Consider the following 16,573-nt stretch of genomic DNA (forward strand, 5'->3'; position numbering starts at 1 on the left):
TCCCCAACTGCCTCTTTGATCTGGGTGCGTTCGGGTGCGCCCACTCGGTACGCAGGGAGTTTGATGGGTCGGGCTGCACCGGTGTCAATTTGGTGCTTAACAAGGTCGGTCCGACCCACGTCCGAGTCGTGTTCACTGAATACGTCGGCATACTCCCGCAGTAACTCGCGCAGCCGATCGGCCTCTCCCTTAGGTAAATCCGCCCATGGTACATGTAACGCGTCGAGCAGGGGAACGACCTCGGCTCAGGGAGTCGGGCCGACTCGCCAGGCCAGGTCCTGGTCACCCTCAGGACGACCGGGGTCCTCAGCCCAGAGTGCGAACACCGAGTCGTTAGAGTGGCGTGCGTGCAGGGGGTGTACGGTGGCTATCAGGGTGCGCCGTCGCAGTATCGCTGGGGTACTGTGGGGGTTAAACATCCGCATAAACAATCGGTCCCCATCTGCGTTTACCAACGTGGCGGATCCCACGACCCCATACCGTTTTGCCAACTCCGGGTGAGGAGTTAGCATTACCTCTCCTGATGGTCGGAGCGCGGGGTCGGTGAGGGATGTTGCCACAGGCACCAGCATCTCGGTGAGCGGCCCGATGGTGACTGCCGTCGCCAGGATAGCGGCCACAGGTGCGAAGCGGGGGCGCGTTGGTTCTCGTCCCAGGAACGGTATCCGCTCGCCGTTGCTCTCCATGGTGGCGCATTGCTGGCGGGGTTGCACGTTGAGTCCCAGCTGTTCTAAGAGGTCGGTACCTGCAATATACTCGTGACACAACGCACTCGACACGTAGAACTCCTGGGTGCACACCTGGCTGCCTATGTGGACCTCTAGGGTGGCTCTCCCCAGCAGCCCCATTCCGGCTCCGCTCGCCGTGTGCAGCGCGCGGTCCGGTGCCTGCAGGTGACGCACGTCGACCCCGATCGCGCTGCAGTGCGCTGCGCTCACGAGCGAGGCCACCGCCCCCGTGTCCAGCAGGATTCGGGTACGCACTCCGTTTACCTCCCCTTCCACCAGCGACGTGGCCCCCGTGATTCCCGCCACCAGCAGCCAGTCGCCAGGAGTCGCCGCGTTCCTTGGTGTCGTGGCTGGAATCTGTGTGGAGATCGCTCGCTCGCCATTATCATTACAGCTGGTTTGGGTCGGGTCTACGTCGATTTCATCCCCCGGTAGTCCCCTCTCTAGGGGGGCCTTAGTGTTTGACCTATGCATCGGCCTTGCACGGGCGAGCTGAGGGCAGTCCCTCCTGAGATGCCCTCAACGGTCGCACACATAACACGTCCGGGGAGGGGTGGCGGCTCCGTAGTGGGCCCCCTGCCCGCTCCCTCTCCCTGTATGTAGTTGTTCTAACTCGGACTCTAATTGGGATACCTTGGGTGGGCGATACGGGTTAGTGATCGCACGTCCTCGGCATAGTCTCGGAAGTCCTCGTCGGGTTGGCGTCGGCGCGCCTCTAAGGCCGTCTTTGCCTGTATCGCGTTGCGCGTGCCGAAACGCCGATCTAATCTACGCATTAGTTCCTCTAGTTGGGTTTGCGCGCTTTCGGGTAGTGCCTCTACAAAGTCGGCTGCCCGACCCTCCAGGTTCAACGTAAGATGTCGTAACGCCTGCGCGTCTGACCAGCCATTAAGCTCTTTAGCCCCTATGATATTGCAGGAAAACGCTTTCCATGTAGGGGTCCCCTGGCCGGTGAACACATGCCTTACCTTTGCGTGGAGTAACGCGCTACCTTCCCGTGAAGATGTGAGGGTTCGTACGACTTCTGACACCAATGTGTGGTGGCCGTTGGCCCCCGGGGTCTCTCCCGCCATCATCCCCTATTCCGTTTATGTTACCCCACCTCCCTAATACCCGCTAGGGTTTCGCCGGCCTTCGAACGCGACGCTCCTACCCATACGGCTTCACGCAGCGCTCCCACGCCGCAAGCATAAGTGCGCACGGCATCATCAATCAAACGCCATACTCCCCCTCTTTACGCCGCTATGTACAGTGCGCGCACGCTGCGAGCGTGCGCCCGTCTACAGCCCTGTGCGGCACTCGCCTCCACGTCGAATAACCACGTTACCAATGCGCACCCGTATCCGACACATAGCGAACGTACGCGCACTCACGCACACAGCTCCCCGCGGCACTCACTCACCACGGAGCACTCACGTTGTGATCGCGCACCTGTATCATACACGTAGTGAACGTACGCGCACTCACGCACACAGCTCCCCGCGGCACTCACTCACCACGGAGCACTCACGTTGTGATCGCGCACCTGTGAAGTACCGGTAAGTACGCTGGACACCCAGGTTGAGGCACACGTATCTTTATTACAAGTTGTCGGTACAGGACAGCACTAGAGGGGGTAGCGGCCCCCTCACCCGGATAACTGGGGATACACCCTAGCTAATCCTGACCTACTCCCAAGTCCTCCACTAACGGGCTAGGGGAGGCTAACTGGCCCGACACTGGTGAGTCGGGCTACGGTCTCCGGAGTCCCAGGGTACTGACCCTGGTTCACGGAACCACGCCTCTGGCTCGATCCTCCGCAGCCCTTACAAGGGCGGCGTCGAGGGGAGTCCAGGGCTTCTAACTAGAAGATCTTCCTTCTTCTTCCTTCGTTCCCAGACTGAGCCACGAGCTCTCTCTGTCCTCCCCCTTTATACCCCCCGTCAGGATCACAACCCCCCAGGCTGCCTGATGCGGACGTCGCTGCGGGCACCCCCCCCGTGTACTCCCGGAGCTCCGCCCACTGTGTTTATTCCCCGTTGGATCCCATGCACCTACAGCCCTCCCGTAACAACCCTACACCTGTATCATACACGTAGTGAACACACGCGCACCCACACACGCAGCTCCGCGCCGCGTGTCACTCACGTGGCGAACCACTGTGTACGCAGGACCACACACGTGCACACCTCTCCACGAGATCACACGAGGCCACGATTCGCTATTAATGATTTATTGTCCGATACCTGGAACTAGGTGTTAAATCAGTGAGTCGACGAGGATGGCCCACGCTCATACTTTTATGCCTATTCCCGATTTATCTGCTATGATTATAATTCACCTCCTTACTCACTGTTAGGTGCTCACGGCGGTCCGTTGATCCCCTGCTCGCAGCGTACCTCGGTGCGTCCCACGGACGTCCGGGTCGCTGGGCTGGAGCTGTGTCTTGTCGCCTCGCGCTGGAGTGAGAGCCCGATTTCCCCTTTGCGCCCCCTATTTATCCTCCCTACATCAAAGGCTCCGAGCGGGATGGTGGCCCACAGCTTTTCCTTAACAATGGGCTCGCGTCCTCTAGCACGCGCACCGTGGTTCCGGGCGCCTGTGATATGCTAATCAATGTGCGGCGTTGCTTAGCGCAAATTCCAATCAATCCCTTTCTCACGCAGGCCCCCATTATTGAAGTTCATGCGGCGGTGTCCATCACAAAGGCCCGTCGTGGGAATCTGTGCACGGCTCCCCGCGCGCCTCCCCTCTCCCGATCTATTCATACCTTCAGCTTAATCATTTACCCTCCCCAACAATTGTGCCTGCGCGCTCAAGCGCAACCATCCCAACCTTCCGTGACTATGCGAGAGCCGCCGCATTCCTGCTAATTATGCCGTCCCGTCCCTGCTTGCCTCGTCGACACGTGGGGGTGGGTGTGGGGGGTGCGCCTCAACCGCAGTGGCCGAATGCCCCTCGCCGCAACCATACCATCTTAAGGTCGGTCGCAGCGCCGCGGTGCAACGTAGCGTCGGGGGAGGTCATCCAACTCCCTGATCGCCGGAAACCGTGAGAGTTAATCCCGATAAGGGTTTCTCGGATAAAAACCGGTCGATCAGGTGTCCTCCCCTTCCAGTTCTATGGGGGGGGGGGGAAATGCGTGCGGGTGTGTTCATGTGAGGTGAGGTGAGGGGGACGAGGGGTCGGCTCCGTCCCTTGGTGGTGGCGAGGTCGGGGATGGGGCGCCTGCTGAACGGCTTCGTGGCGGCGGCATCACACAAGTATATGCCATTGAGATAAATTGATCCTCATGTCCAAAATACCCGTACGTTAAAATTACATTTCATATACATATTTAATATACAAATCCCAATCGTGTTTATTATTACTCAATTCACCAAAGTCGTGCATTGTTAAAAAAAAATGTGTTTCTTGACGGCACTATGATAGTCATTCCTAAATGTCATCCATGCACCAATTGTTTTTTTTTATAGAAAAACATAACTTCGAACTGTCTCTGAGTTATGCTGTAGTGGTGTAGATGTGTTCCGTGTCATTCATCTGGTTGTCTGTAGTACAGTTTAACGATGTGCTTTAACACTGCCATGGTAACACGGATTCTGTCATGAAGGTCTCTACATTTCTTCCACATTTTACGGAGGCTCACAATGGTGTTACAACTGCTTATGAGAATGGAGTGTATGTTTCACAATTATCTCTCCCATGCTCGCTCACTGCCTCGTGCCTTTCTTGAAAACGTAATAGCTGAAACATTGAAAAGCATTTGTGAACTGGACTTATATTTTATTCTTTTAACCATCATTTAAACAGCATTAGTATACTCTCTTAGCATAATGTTTACGTAGGTTGGAGAGGTGGTGCAGTGGTTAGTGCACTGTGCTGCTGACATGAGTTATATTCCGAGACATGGCTAGCATTAGCGATTAGTGATGTCTAAACCAGTCCTGGTCACCTCCCATGCTTCATAAACCCACATCTACGAGCACGGTGGTGTATGGTCATACAATGCATGTGTAGTTATCACTTTATATTTTTAAAGTATCCACCTAGAATATATTTGTTAGTACTATTGGTCCTGGTGCCCTATTGAACAATGGATGTAGTAAACAATTAGGCTGTTAGTAATAGTCTGTGACTTAAATGTTTTAAATGCTAACCAGCCTCAAATCATGTGTACAGTATTGTGATAATTATGAATTAATAAAAGGCCACGGTGCTCTGGACATTACTCAAGCAGCCCTCTTAGAAAGCTAACAAAGATAATGAAAAAGATAAGTGGCCTTTGGGAATTATGGCCAAGCCATTGAAGGCTGTGACAACTGCGATAAACATTAAAAAATATTTAGTCTTCTTCAATCCACCAAACTCTGAAGAGCAGCTGTTTATTAATAAGATATAAGGAGACATTATTAATGCTACAGACCATCTCCTCCGCGATTTCGCCTGATAGCACCACTGTTTGTGCAGCTTGGAAAAGGTCACTGATGACTGATCTGAATTGAATCAGATATTTATGAAAGACACATTCAGGTGGCACTTTAATAAACCCAGCTGCTAAGGTTTGCGTTGGAGTGTTTTTTCTCCCTCCAGCGGTGATTAATCCACCCATGTGCGCTCTTGTGTATGTTCACTGTTGCAGAATACGCACTGCTACGTATGTGTATGTGTAGTCTCAACACTGCCCCGAAACTGAAATCGTACACCTGCCGTTGGCAATAACTGAACTTCATCTCACTCTGACCTCACAACGCTCTTTCATTGGCCTATGGGTGTGGCCTAAATATCGCGTGACACAATAAAGGGGCCTCAGCTCAAGTAGTGTGCAATCATATTTGTTCAATGGTAGAACAACCTTTTTCTAAAGCCAGCTTGCATTCATAGTCTAATGGCCACTAAATTGGCCATGATAACGTTCTCTGGGGGTTTTATGTGAACAGTTTGTATCGTGTAATACACTTTTAGAAGTATCTGTTTTTCTCAACATTGTTCTAACTTTTTTCCTCGGTGCACTACTGTACATATGAAGACATAACATGCGTATGACATTTGCACCTATTGTTATGCATGTTCGTTCAGAACTTTCAACGGGACTTTCAAAAAGTTAAACTTGAAAATATCTCCAGGCTCAAAAGAGCGTGGAGAGATACCCCATATCAATTGTCAGCCCACAGCAGTACAGGATTATCCAAGTAGAAAAAGTAACATTCTACGGGCCCCGCACTTTCAAGGGCACATCGCTAAATGCTTTCATGCTATCAATTCCGGTTCAGTGATTCTGCACTTGCTATATTACTATAGTACTATACTGCCTTCAACGTTTATGAAAGACTGGGTGTTTGAGGTTAGCGATTTGTCGTATTATCTAGCTGTATAGCTAATGAAAAAATACAATTTACAATGCAAGTAAAAAAAATAGTGTTTTAATATTTACCTGTTTTTTATTACTTAGGGCCCCTTTATAACATGTGCTACAGGCCATACACTAGCTTAATTCGGCACTGGCCCACAGTGAGCGATGGTCACTCCACGGCCCCATTTCAAGAGTTCATCTCCTCAAGGACACCCATTGGAGACGTCTCACAAAATAGTACACCTTATATCGACTATTTCGAGACGTTACAGCTTACATATTACTTAATTCGTGTAATACAGGACTGTTTAAATATGAATAATTTTACAAGATACTATGGAGACTTTTATCATTAGTGTAAACAATATTTAATGAGTTCATATTGATATATTATATTTAGTGGCATATGTAAAGCAGTGTAAGTATTAGTTTGTAAATATATTATATAAAATGTATATATTTTAAAAAAACCCTATGTTGGTTTGTGCACGTACATGTGCATTTTTTTTTTTTACCGAAAAGACATTTAAACCAAAATGCCCATGACTCATGGCTGTCTAAAGCCTTCCCTTATATAATCCTGTACTTAAATCAATTGTGTTTATCCAGCCGTAGTAAACATTTCGGAATTCAATTGTGTATCAACAATGCCAAGGTTGCACAGACCAATGATAATGACAGGATACAATAAAAAATTCGGAAGTTGGCCAGCTGTTTATCTGGATACACGTAGACTAAGTGACATTGGTCTATTTGGAGTCCTATCAGATGATGTCATGGATGCAGAAAAGTAATTATTTATGTGACTATGCACTGTGAAACACCAGACCATGTTGCAGCGGATAGACAAGACAGCATACAACTGGATACAAATTACTCTGGCATCCCCCAGTGATATCTGCTTGGAATTACCAAAGCTCACCATCTGATATACAGTGGACATTAAACACCAAGTGACATTTTTCACAAGCATGGCATGTTGTTTTGTCCGTTTCGTAGCTAATATAGAAAATTACCCATGCCCAGTTTGCTAAAATTAAGATCAGTTGCACGAACTCATGCTTTTGATACCGTGATTTTTAGATAGGGTTGGTGGATCATGCTAAAATCAAAGTGTGGAAGACACTCACCTGAATACCCCCTAGAGCCTAGATGGACTCAGCTTTAAATGAGTACCTCTTGTGGTCTGTGCAAATAAAGTACCGTTGATGACTCTTGTACACCGTTGGTGAGGCACACGTATTTATTCCGTACAAGTAGTCACAACTGTGGACATACAATACTAGAGGGGGTATCGGCCCCCTCACCCGGCTAGCTGGGAATACACTGCTAGCTATCTCTGACCTACCTCCTAGTCCTCCACTAACGGGCTAGGGGAGGCTGTCTGGCCCGACACTGGTAAGTCGGGCTACGGTACCCGGAGTCCCAGAGCACTAGCTCTGGTTCTCGGGACCACGCCGCTGGCTCGGTCCTGCGCGGCCCTGACAAGGGCGGCGTCCCAGGGGAGTCCAGGGCTCTAGCTAGACGATCTTCGGTCTTCACTGGTTTAGCTTTAACATTCTGCCCTGAGCCCTCTGACACATCCCCCTTTATACTCCACCCCCGCTGAGGGGTGGGGCCCCGGGCTGCCTGGTGCGGACGTCGTTGAGAGCACCCCCCCCCCGTGCACTCACGTAGCCCCGCCCACTGTGTTTGTTTCCCATAAGCTGCCATGCATAACGGCTCTCTCTCTAACACCCCTACATCACCCCCCCCCCCCCCGCATAGCTTGCAGCCGTCCCGGCTGCCAACATACAAAAAAAACAACAATAAAAGCGCATTTACCCCCTGACCGCGCGTGTGCCTCACTATTTTTCAACATAACGCGAAGAGAACAACAACAAGAACCAGAAAACCCCGAAGGGAAAACAACCCGACGCACCCCCCCCGAATAAATACGAATTCCGTAAAAGCAACGTATATACAAATCGCAAGGAACCCCCAACACACACACAACACAACAATGTGCCAGGAGCACACCACCGACGCAGCGCACAGTAACGATACACGTGAAAATAAAAAATAAAAAAAATTCTTCTTTTTGTGCATCACAAGAGTCTGCGCATTCTTGCGCGCGTCCTTGCCGCAGGCCCGTCACACGGGGCAACCCCGGATGGCGGACCATCCGGTGGCAGCTGTCCATTTCGAAGTGAGTCTGCGCTTGATGTCGCGAGACCCTCGGCATCCCCCGTAGGGGTTGTTGGGCGGGAGCCCGTCATTCCTGGTGCACCTGGGGGCGGGACAGCCGGCAACACGTCAGGCGAGAGCAGCAGAGACGGACCCTTTGAGTCGGCCGACCCCCCACATGTTTGGCCACGCGTGTGTGGAGTGGGGCCTCGCACCGCAACGAAGGGTTTCAGCCTAGAGGGGTGCACAAACCACCGGCGCTTCCCCCATTTGATGCGAACGCACTGAGGCCGCAAAACCTCGACCACCTCGACGGGGCCCCGCCACGGCCGCACCAGTTTTGAGGAGGTCGCGAGTGGTACCTGGGGACAGTGCAGCCATGCCCTGTCCCCCGGCTTCCACTGTAGCACGTGCGCGCGACCCAGTCTGAGGCGCTCATTCTCTTTCTGACGCCTGTCGGAATTTAGCATGGCAGCATCCCGTGCCTCAGTCAATTTTGCAAGGTTAAATTTAACATGGTCGGCCAATTTAGTTTTTCCCAGCGGCGCGGGGATCTGCAGCTGTGCCCGAACAGGTGGGTCAGGTTCGCGGCCATACATGAGGAAGAAGGGTGAAAATCCCGTCGCAGCATGGGGGGCCAATCTGTATGCTGCCAGGACCCCTTGAATTTGCAAGTCCCAATCGGTCTGTGAGTCCGAAACCTGCTGCGACAACATAGACGTGATGGTTCGATGCAGACGCTCGACCATCCCGTCAGTTTGCGGGTGATAGGGAGAGGTACGAATTTTTTTCGTTCCCAGGAGCTCACAGACCTGATGGAGGAGTTTGCCGGAAATTTTTTTTCCCTGGTCGGTCAGCAGCCGCTCCGGAGCACCTTTGTCCATGACGTAACCTTGGACAAAGGCCTCCACGATGGCTGCTGCCGACTGGTTGGCCAGGGACCAGGCCATAGGCCAGCGCGTAAAGTATTCCACCCCGGTCAACAAATATCTATTGCCCCTAGGGGTGGCGGAAAATGGCCCCAGAATATCCAGGGCGACAAGTTCGTTCACTCTGGAGACTCTGATAGACTGCAAAGGCGGGTTTGACTCCCGTGCTGGTGGTTTTCGCTGCTCACACCGAGGGCATGATGCCAACAGATCTGCGACATCCCTCGTCATGCCTGGCCAAAATAAATCAAGCTGGAGCAAGGCGAGGGTCTTTTGGGTACCCAGGTGGAGGAGGCGCTCATGAGCAGCCCACACCACCCTACCCCGTAACCCAGAAGGGACCACCAGCCGGTGTCGATGGGATTTCCCGTCCCAATGTATCAGCAACCCCGCGTGCATTTCCCATGCGTCGGCATCACCCATCCCCCGCCCCGCCTCCCCGGCGCGACGACGCGATGCGAGGAGGGAGGTATCCTCCATCTGGAGGCGCCCCCATTCATTAACAGGCAAACCCAGCAGGGAATCTTTTCCCTGTTGTGCGATAGAATTTGGAAGCAATGTTTCGTCGTCGGCGGCGGCCGCCAGGACCGGAACCGGCATGTCCCCTGCTGGCTTGCAACGTCCCGACCCCAGGAGGCATGCACATTCGGAGGTGGTTGGCATGCGCGACAGAGCGTCCGCGTTGGTGTGGCGAACGCCCTTACGGTAGGTGGTTTCGAAATCAAAATCCTGGAGGATCTCCAACCATCGGGACAATTGTCCCGATGGCTGTTGAACTCGCAGGGCGTACTGCAGTGCCGCATGATCTGTGCGGACGGTGAAATGCCGACCGTACAGATATGGGCGATACTGTTGGATGAAATAGACAATTGCCAACAGTTCCCTACGGGTGACACAATATCTTTGCTCCGCTGGAGACAACACCCGACTGCCATACGCAACCACCCGTTCCACGCCGTCAACCACCTGGGAAAGCATGCCCCCAATACCCGTGTTGCTCGCATTGGTGTCGAGCAAAAATGGTTCCGAAAAATCGGGGTAAATCAAGGGAGGAGCTTTTACCAGGGCGTCTCGAAGGGAGCAGAAAGCAGCCTCCTCCTCCTGACCCCAGTGGAACCGAACCCCTTTTGATGTTAAAGCGTGTAGGGGTTTGGCAATCGTCGCAAAATCAGCGACGAACCGTCGGTAATACGACGCGAAGCCAATGAAACTCTTGACATCTCCCACCGAGGTGGGAGTCGGCCAGGAGCTGACACACTGCGTTTTGGCGGGATCGGTAGCAATACCTGAGTGCCCCACGATGTGCCCCAAATAACGCACCGAATCGCGTAACAAATGACATTTTTGGGGTTTGAATTTCAAATTAGCAGCCCGCATCTTTAGGAAAACCGCCCGCAACCTCTGGAGATGTTCGTCAAAAGTTTTACTAAAGACGATAACGTCATCCAAATAAATCAGGCACGACTCCCATTGCAATCCAGCCAAAACCAATTCCATCAAACGCTGGAAAGTTGCCGGCGCTGAGTGTAAGCCCATCGGCAACCGGTTGAATTGGAACAGGCCGTGCGGTGTACGGAAAGCAGTTTTAGGCTTTGAATCATCGTCCAGAGGAAGCTGCCAGAATCCCGAAAGTAAATCCAGTGTGGAGAAGAATCGCGCTCCCGCCAAGGCGTCCAGCGATTCGTCCATCCGTGAGAGCGGGTATGCGTCGGCAACCGAAATTTTGTTAAGGCGCCGAAAATCAGCGCAAAACCGCAACGAGCCGTCCTGCTTTTTAACCAGGACGATCGGCGCTCCCCAAGGGCTGGTGGAAGGAGAAATGATGTCGGCGGCTAACATGTCATCAATAGCCGATTTGACATGGTCCTTTTCGGCGGGACTTAACCGAAACGGATTCTGGCGTATTGGCGCGCTGTCACCCGTGTCAATATGGTGACGCAGCAGATGAGTGCAACCCAAATCGTATTTGTCCCGACTGAAAACGTCGGAAAATTCCCGCAGTAGCGTTCTAAGCTGTTGGCGCTCTGAATTTGACAGGTCCGTCGATCCCGCACAAAGCGCATCGAGCCACCCTCCATCGCTGTCCGAATGTGGGTGCGGCCGGGGAGCAGTGCCGACGTGATTCGCAACAGGTTCCTCGCAGGGCACCGGCGTCGCGTGAGCAAGAACTGTCCCTTGAGGAACTACCACTGTCTGCGACCCCACATTGAGGACCGCGATGAAAGGGTCCCCGTCCCCTCTTACGACGGTCTGGGCCGGAATCAAATGAGGTCCACTAACCCCGGCCCTAGATGGTCCCAGCAGAATTCCCTGGTCCCCAATGCCCTCAGCGAAGGGCCGACGAAGTTTTAGAGGCACCAACATTTGAGCTCCCGGCGGCACACGAACTGTTTTAACAACGAACGCTGGTACTAGGGGAAGGCAGGAACGCCATGCGTCGTCCCGACGGGAGCTCAATGCATCCCTGGTCTATTAAAATACGAATCGGCATTTTGCCCAAGAAGTCCGTCCCCAGCAGGCACGGAACCGCCAGCGAGGAGGAAACAAAAATCGTGCCCGACAATTTGATATCCCCGATACAAATTTGCGCTCGAATCTGTCAAATGATGCCAAGAGAGCCCCCGTTAGCAGCATAGAATGGGACGTTAACCGGCAGTAAAGGACGGCTCTGGACAGGTAGAATATTGTAAATGAGTTCGGAAATGATGGTCGCCGATGCCCCCGTATCGACCAGGATGCGTACCTCCACCCCGTCAATGTGTCCCACCACGGCCGACGACCCCGACGACGCGGCCACAACGCGATGGGCCAACATGGACCACTGCCTGGGTTCGATTTGAGTCCCCATAGTGGTGCGTGTTGGCCCGTCGCAGCGCAATGTCGGCCCCCCGTTCGTTGCGGTGTGCGAGTGTGTGACGAGTGTGTGCTTGGGCCAAACATGAGGGGTGCCGCGACTCGCCGGATTATGTTGATGGAGCTTGGGAGGAGGAGTGCCGGCGTCCTGTCGAGGCGTCGTCCCGCGCTGCCGAGGAGAGCGGCACCCCGAGGCGACATGGCCCCGGACGCCGCAGTTGAAGCAACGCGGGAGCGCCGGCGGCGATGACGGACGGTCGAAGCGGCTCGACCCATCCCGGCCCGACCGTGCTCCCGTCCCCTGCTGCCGTCGATGGTCGACGGCGTAAACCTCCTCCGCCGGGAGGGTGGCTGCAGCCACCGCACGCCCGGCCGCTGCCCTGCTGGCTTTCCGACGCTGTGACAGCAGGTTGGCGTGGAGGAGCCGCGCAGCCTGGAGGGAACTCATCTCCGTGTCCTCCTGTGCAACGACAGCGATGTCCAGGTCGTCTGCCAGCAGGAGGATTTTTTCTGTGACCATGGCGTCCACGCCGTCGTCATCCATTCGAGGGAAGGCCATCTTCGCCAGTGCCAGGAGACTCGTCCTGTACGCCAGGGGCGACTCCTTTGCACCCCGCTGGCGATCGTAAAACTGCTGTCTGCATTCCGCTGAAGGTCCGTAGACCCCGGCCAGCAACTGCAGCGCCATCTGTAGCATGGAGCGCTTCTCCCTCGGCGCCGATGTAAGGGCGGCGAGTGCGTCGCTGTCGAAGAGCGCCGGCAGCGCGCAGAGAGCCTCAGCATCCGACCACCGTGCCATTTCTTGGTGGGCGAGGAAGCGTCGCTGGAAGCCGCCCCAGTCGCCCTCCGCGCCAACAAACTCTTTGAGCGGAGGCAGCCGTTGGTGCAGCGCAGCGGTCGCCATGGAAGCTCGCAGGCTGCTGTCCCCGTAACTCGGCTGCGCTTCGGCGCGAACGGCAGATGGTATCGCCTGTCGCAGCCGTGATGACGCTCCCTCCGCTGGCGGTGACGCGGCAGCCCCAGCGAGAGCGATGTTGGACCCGAGGTTCAGGCCGGCCACGCCCTCAGCAGCTGCTGCGGCGATGGCGGGAGATTCAAAGTTTGAATCCGTTGAGATGGCGGGAAGGCGCATCGGACGTCAGTTCTCCTCGCCCCGTGGTGGTCCACCAGCCCCCAGCCGCGTGATGTGTTCGAGTGTGGCGGCAGCGGCGTAAAGCAGCTCCGCCAGCCTCGCGTGAGCCAGCCTCAGCCCTTCTCATGGCGGCTCCTCTTCATCCTGATGCCCCGGTAAGAATGCGTCCGGCCCCGGCTGCACGATGTCTTGTTGAGCCGTCTTGGGCTCGACAATTTCAGCGGTATCCTCCACCTGCGGTACTCCGGCTCGAGCTGTCCGGCGCGTGTCCATGTTCGTAGTTGTTCTGACACCAGATGAAGTACCGTTGATGACTCTTGGACACCGTTGGTGAGGCACACGTATTTATTCCGTACAAGTAGTCACAACTGTGGACATACAATACTAGAGGGGGTATCGGCCCCCTCACCCGGCTAGCTGGGAATACACTGCTAACTATCTCTGACTTACCTCCTAGTCCTCCACTAACGGGCTAGGGGAGGCTGTCTGGCCTGACACTGGTAAGTCGGGCTACGGTACCCGGAGTCCCAGAGCACTAGCTCTGGTTCTCGGGACCACGCCGTTGGCTCGGTCCTGCGCGGCCCTGACAAGGGCGGCGTCCCAGGGGAGTCCAGGGCTCTAGCTAGACGATCTTCGGTCTTCACTGGTTTAGCTTTAACATTCTGCCCTGAGCCCTCTGACACATCCCCCTTTATACTCCACCCCCGCTGAGGGGTGGGGCCCCGGGCCGCCTGGTGCGGACGTCGTTGAGAGCACCCCCCCCCGTGCACTCACGTAGCCCCGCCCACTGTGTTTGTTTCCCATAAGCTGCCATGCATAACGGCTCTCTCTCTAACACCCCTACACAAACATCAACATTGGGGAGACAATACTGTAGGTGCTCACTAACTGCACTTGCCCCAACAGTCTGTAGATCTATAGGAGGGCTCTATGTTTTCGTGCAGTCACATGGCTATCTGTTGTGTATAGCAGTTTCAGAAGCTATTGAACTGCAATAGGAATGTCGCCAAAAACCTTATGATTCTGCGGTCGTGTGAACTGCCTGCAGGTAACCCTGAAAACATTTCCTGCAAACGTTTCCTACATCTCTACCTTTTTGTAATAATCCTTTAAAAAAACATAATTTTGTGCCATCCATATTCTAGGTTTCGTTGGTGCCATGTTTTCAAGTTTCCCTCAGGTCTCAGGCAGAAGCATTTATTTTGTGTTTCGTAGATGTGTGTTTCATAGATTTCCATTGGGTAATTTACAGTAATGCATCATTAATTATGTATTTGTCTAGGGAAGCCTCATAGCTGATTTTTTTTACTTTGTCATGAGTATTCAGTTTGGGAAGTTTAGTCACTCCTTCATTTAGTATTGTTGCATGTGAGAGGAAGCCAAAGTGCATAAAAGCACTATCCCCTTTATAGGGCATAAATACTCAAGCATTGTTACAAAATAGTGAACTGCAAATCACCGCACTGCCTCTGTAAATAGGAGTCTCATACCCATGGTGTCACACACACTGCCAAAACACCTATTTTCTAGTGTTAAAAATAAATGCCAACAATCGCATCCTAACACGTATGGGTTCACCTCCCAGTATGCATGGTCATTGCCCTGAAGAGTAAAAAGCAGCAACATCCAGCCATCGAATATGGCATTAAGATTGTTTCAAATTGCTCAGATGTACAGCCATGGTCGCACTGCGATTAAAGTGATTGATGCATAATTGAAGGGTTGTACGTTTAAATCCTCTTCAAATGCAATTGTAATTAATCCATCAGAGGTCAAGGAAATGCGTACTAATTTCTCGGGAGTCAATAGCAACCTATCCATGGGGAGACTGGCTCCTAACATATGGAATTTCCACCACTGGGTCCGAACCAAAAAATAAGAATCATGATTTAGGCAAAGCATGTTTGGGCAAAGAGTCACTTTGATTATAATCAAAGTCAAAGTAAAAAAATAATGATTTATGGTCAGCTATCATCAGGTACTGGTTGCGTGTGCTTATTTTTGTTTACTGTAGCCAGGTGCATGAACTTACTGTATATCTGCAGATGGACGTCTGTGTTATCGCAGCGTGAATCATGAAATCTTTTAAATGTCACACTTTGCACTACTTGCGTAAGAGTCTGTTCCGTGAGCCTGGGGGTGCTGCTTGAGGAAAAGAATGGTCTGCAGAGCCATTAGAAATCAGTGGAAGTGCACCTACATGGATAATGCATTACAGTATTGAGTCTTTAGTTTGAGAATCACTAACACAGCTGTACATGGTACGTAATTTTGCATCGTAATTCTTCAACATGTCTTGTTTTCTACAATTATATTTTTTGTTACTTGCCAAACCCCTATGAGTAACATAGATTACATTTGTGCTGTTGGTGTCATGCCATGAGAAGATGACATTTCACTTCAAAACCCTTGCAGCTAGCAGAGCATCATCCTGTGTCAGAGAATTGACTTGGGCAATAACTTCACAGATCTAATTCTAGATTTGAAGCTTTCGTGACTGCAAGGATTCATTAAAATTAATAAAAATAAAATAAAATAAATGTATTTTATTTTTATTAATTTTAATTAAATTTTTTACCTACGTGACTTTACCGAAAAAACTAAGAGTATTCACAGATATACTTTTTAACTTTCTTCAAAAATGTTCCTTTCCCAAACTGGGGGTTTCACCTTGTGTATGCCCAGCGAGTTTTGTTTGTCCATGTGAGGCAAACTGAAATGTTTAATGTCGAAAGCTGGAATAAGCCAATTTCAGTCAAATGAAATGTCATTGGTGATTGACCTGGCTGAGAACCAGAGTCAAACTTGTTTTTCTCTTTTACCAGGTTAGTTCAACTTGATTCAATTCAAGAAGCCTGTCAACTCTCACCCCGGTTTAATTGTTGCTCGCTCTCTTTGTTGCTGGTTGCTGTGTTTCATTGGACTAGAAGGTCTGCTTAGCAACTACATTAATGAAAGGGGGAAACAGGCTTAGATTTTTCTTGGAATGTTTCAATAGAGTAAATTCCTGAAATATTGCATGACCCATTGCAAACATATTCTCGTTTTGTTTTGATGAATGGAAGTTGTGGTTATTTGATCAAAGGACCATCATATCGTCTGTGTATTATACTATTCTAATATACTATTCTAATATAAACCCTTCAAGCAAAACTGGTTTGAGGAAACATTATTTTGATATTTACTCTTCAAATTAATGGCAAGAACACCCTCAGGTCTATGACTTCATAATTTACGTGTTTTATATTATTACATTTTATAAAGTCGGAATGTATAAAATAGTCTGCCACATTATTTGAAGTGTGCTTTGCTTATTTCTTCGAGTAACAATTGATTATAAACTACATAGAGTGCACAATGAGCACCGTGTACGTGTGCACAAGCACACACGCGGATTCCATTATTTAGTCATACAGACTGTCTGGGTACATAG

This window comes from Lampetra fluviatilis, chromosome 1 (genome assembly GCF_964198595.1).
Source record: "Lampetra fluviatilis chromosome 1, kcLamFluv1.1, whole genome shotgun sequence".
Lineage (NCBI taxonomy): Eukaryota > Metazoa > Chordata > Hyperoartia > Petromyzontiformes > Petromyzontidae > Lampetra > Lampetra fluviatilis.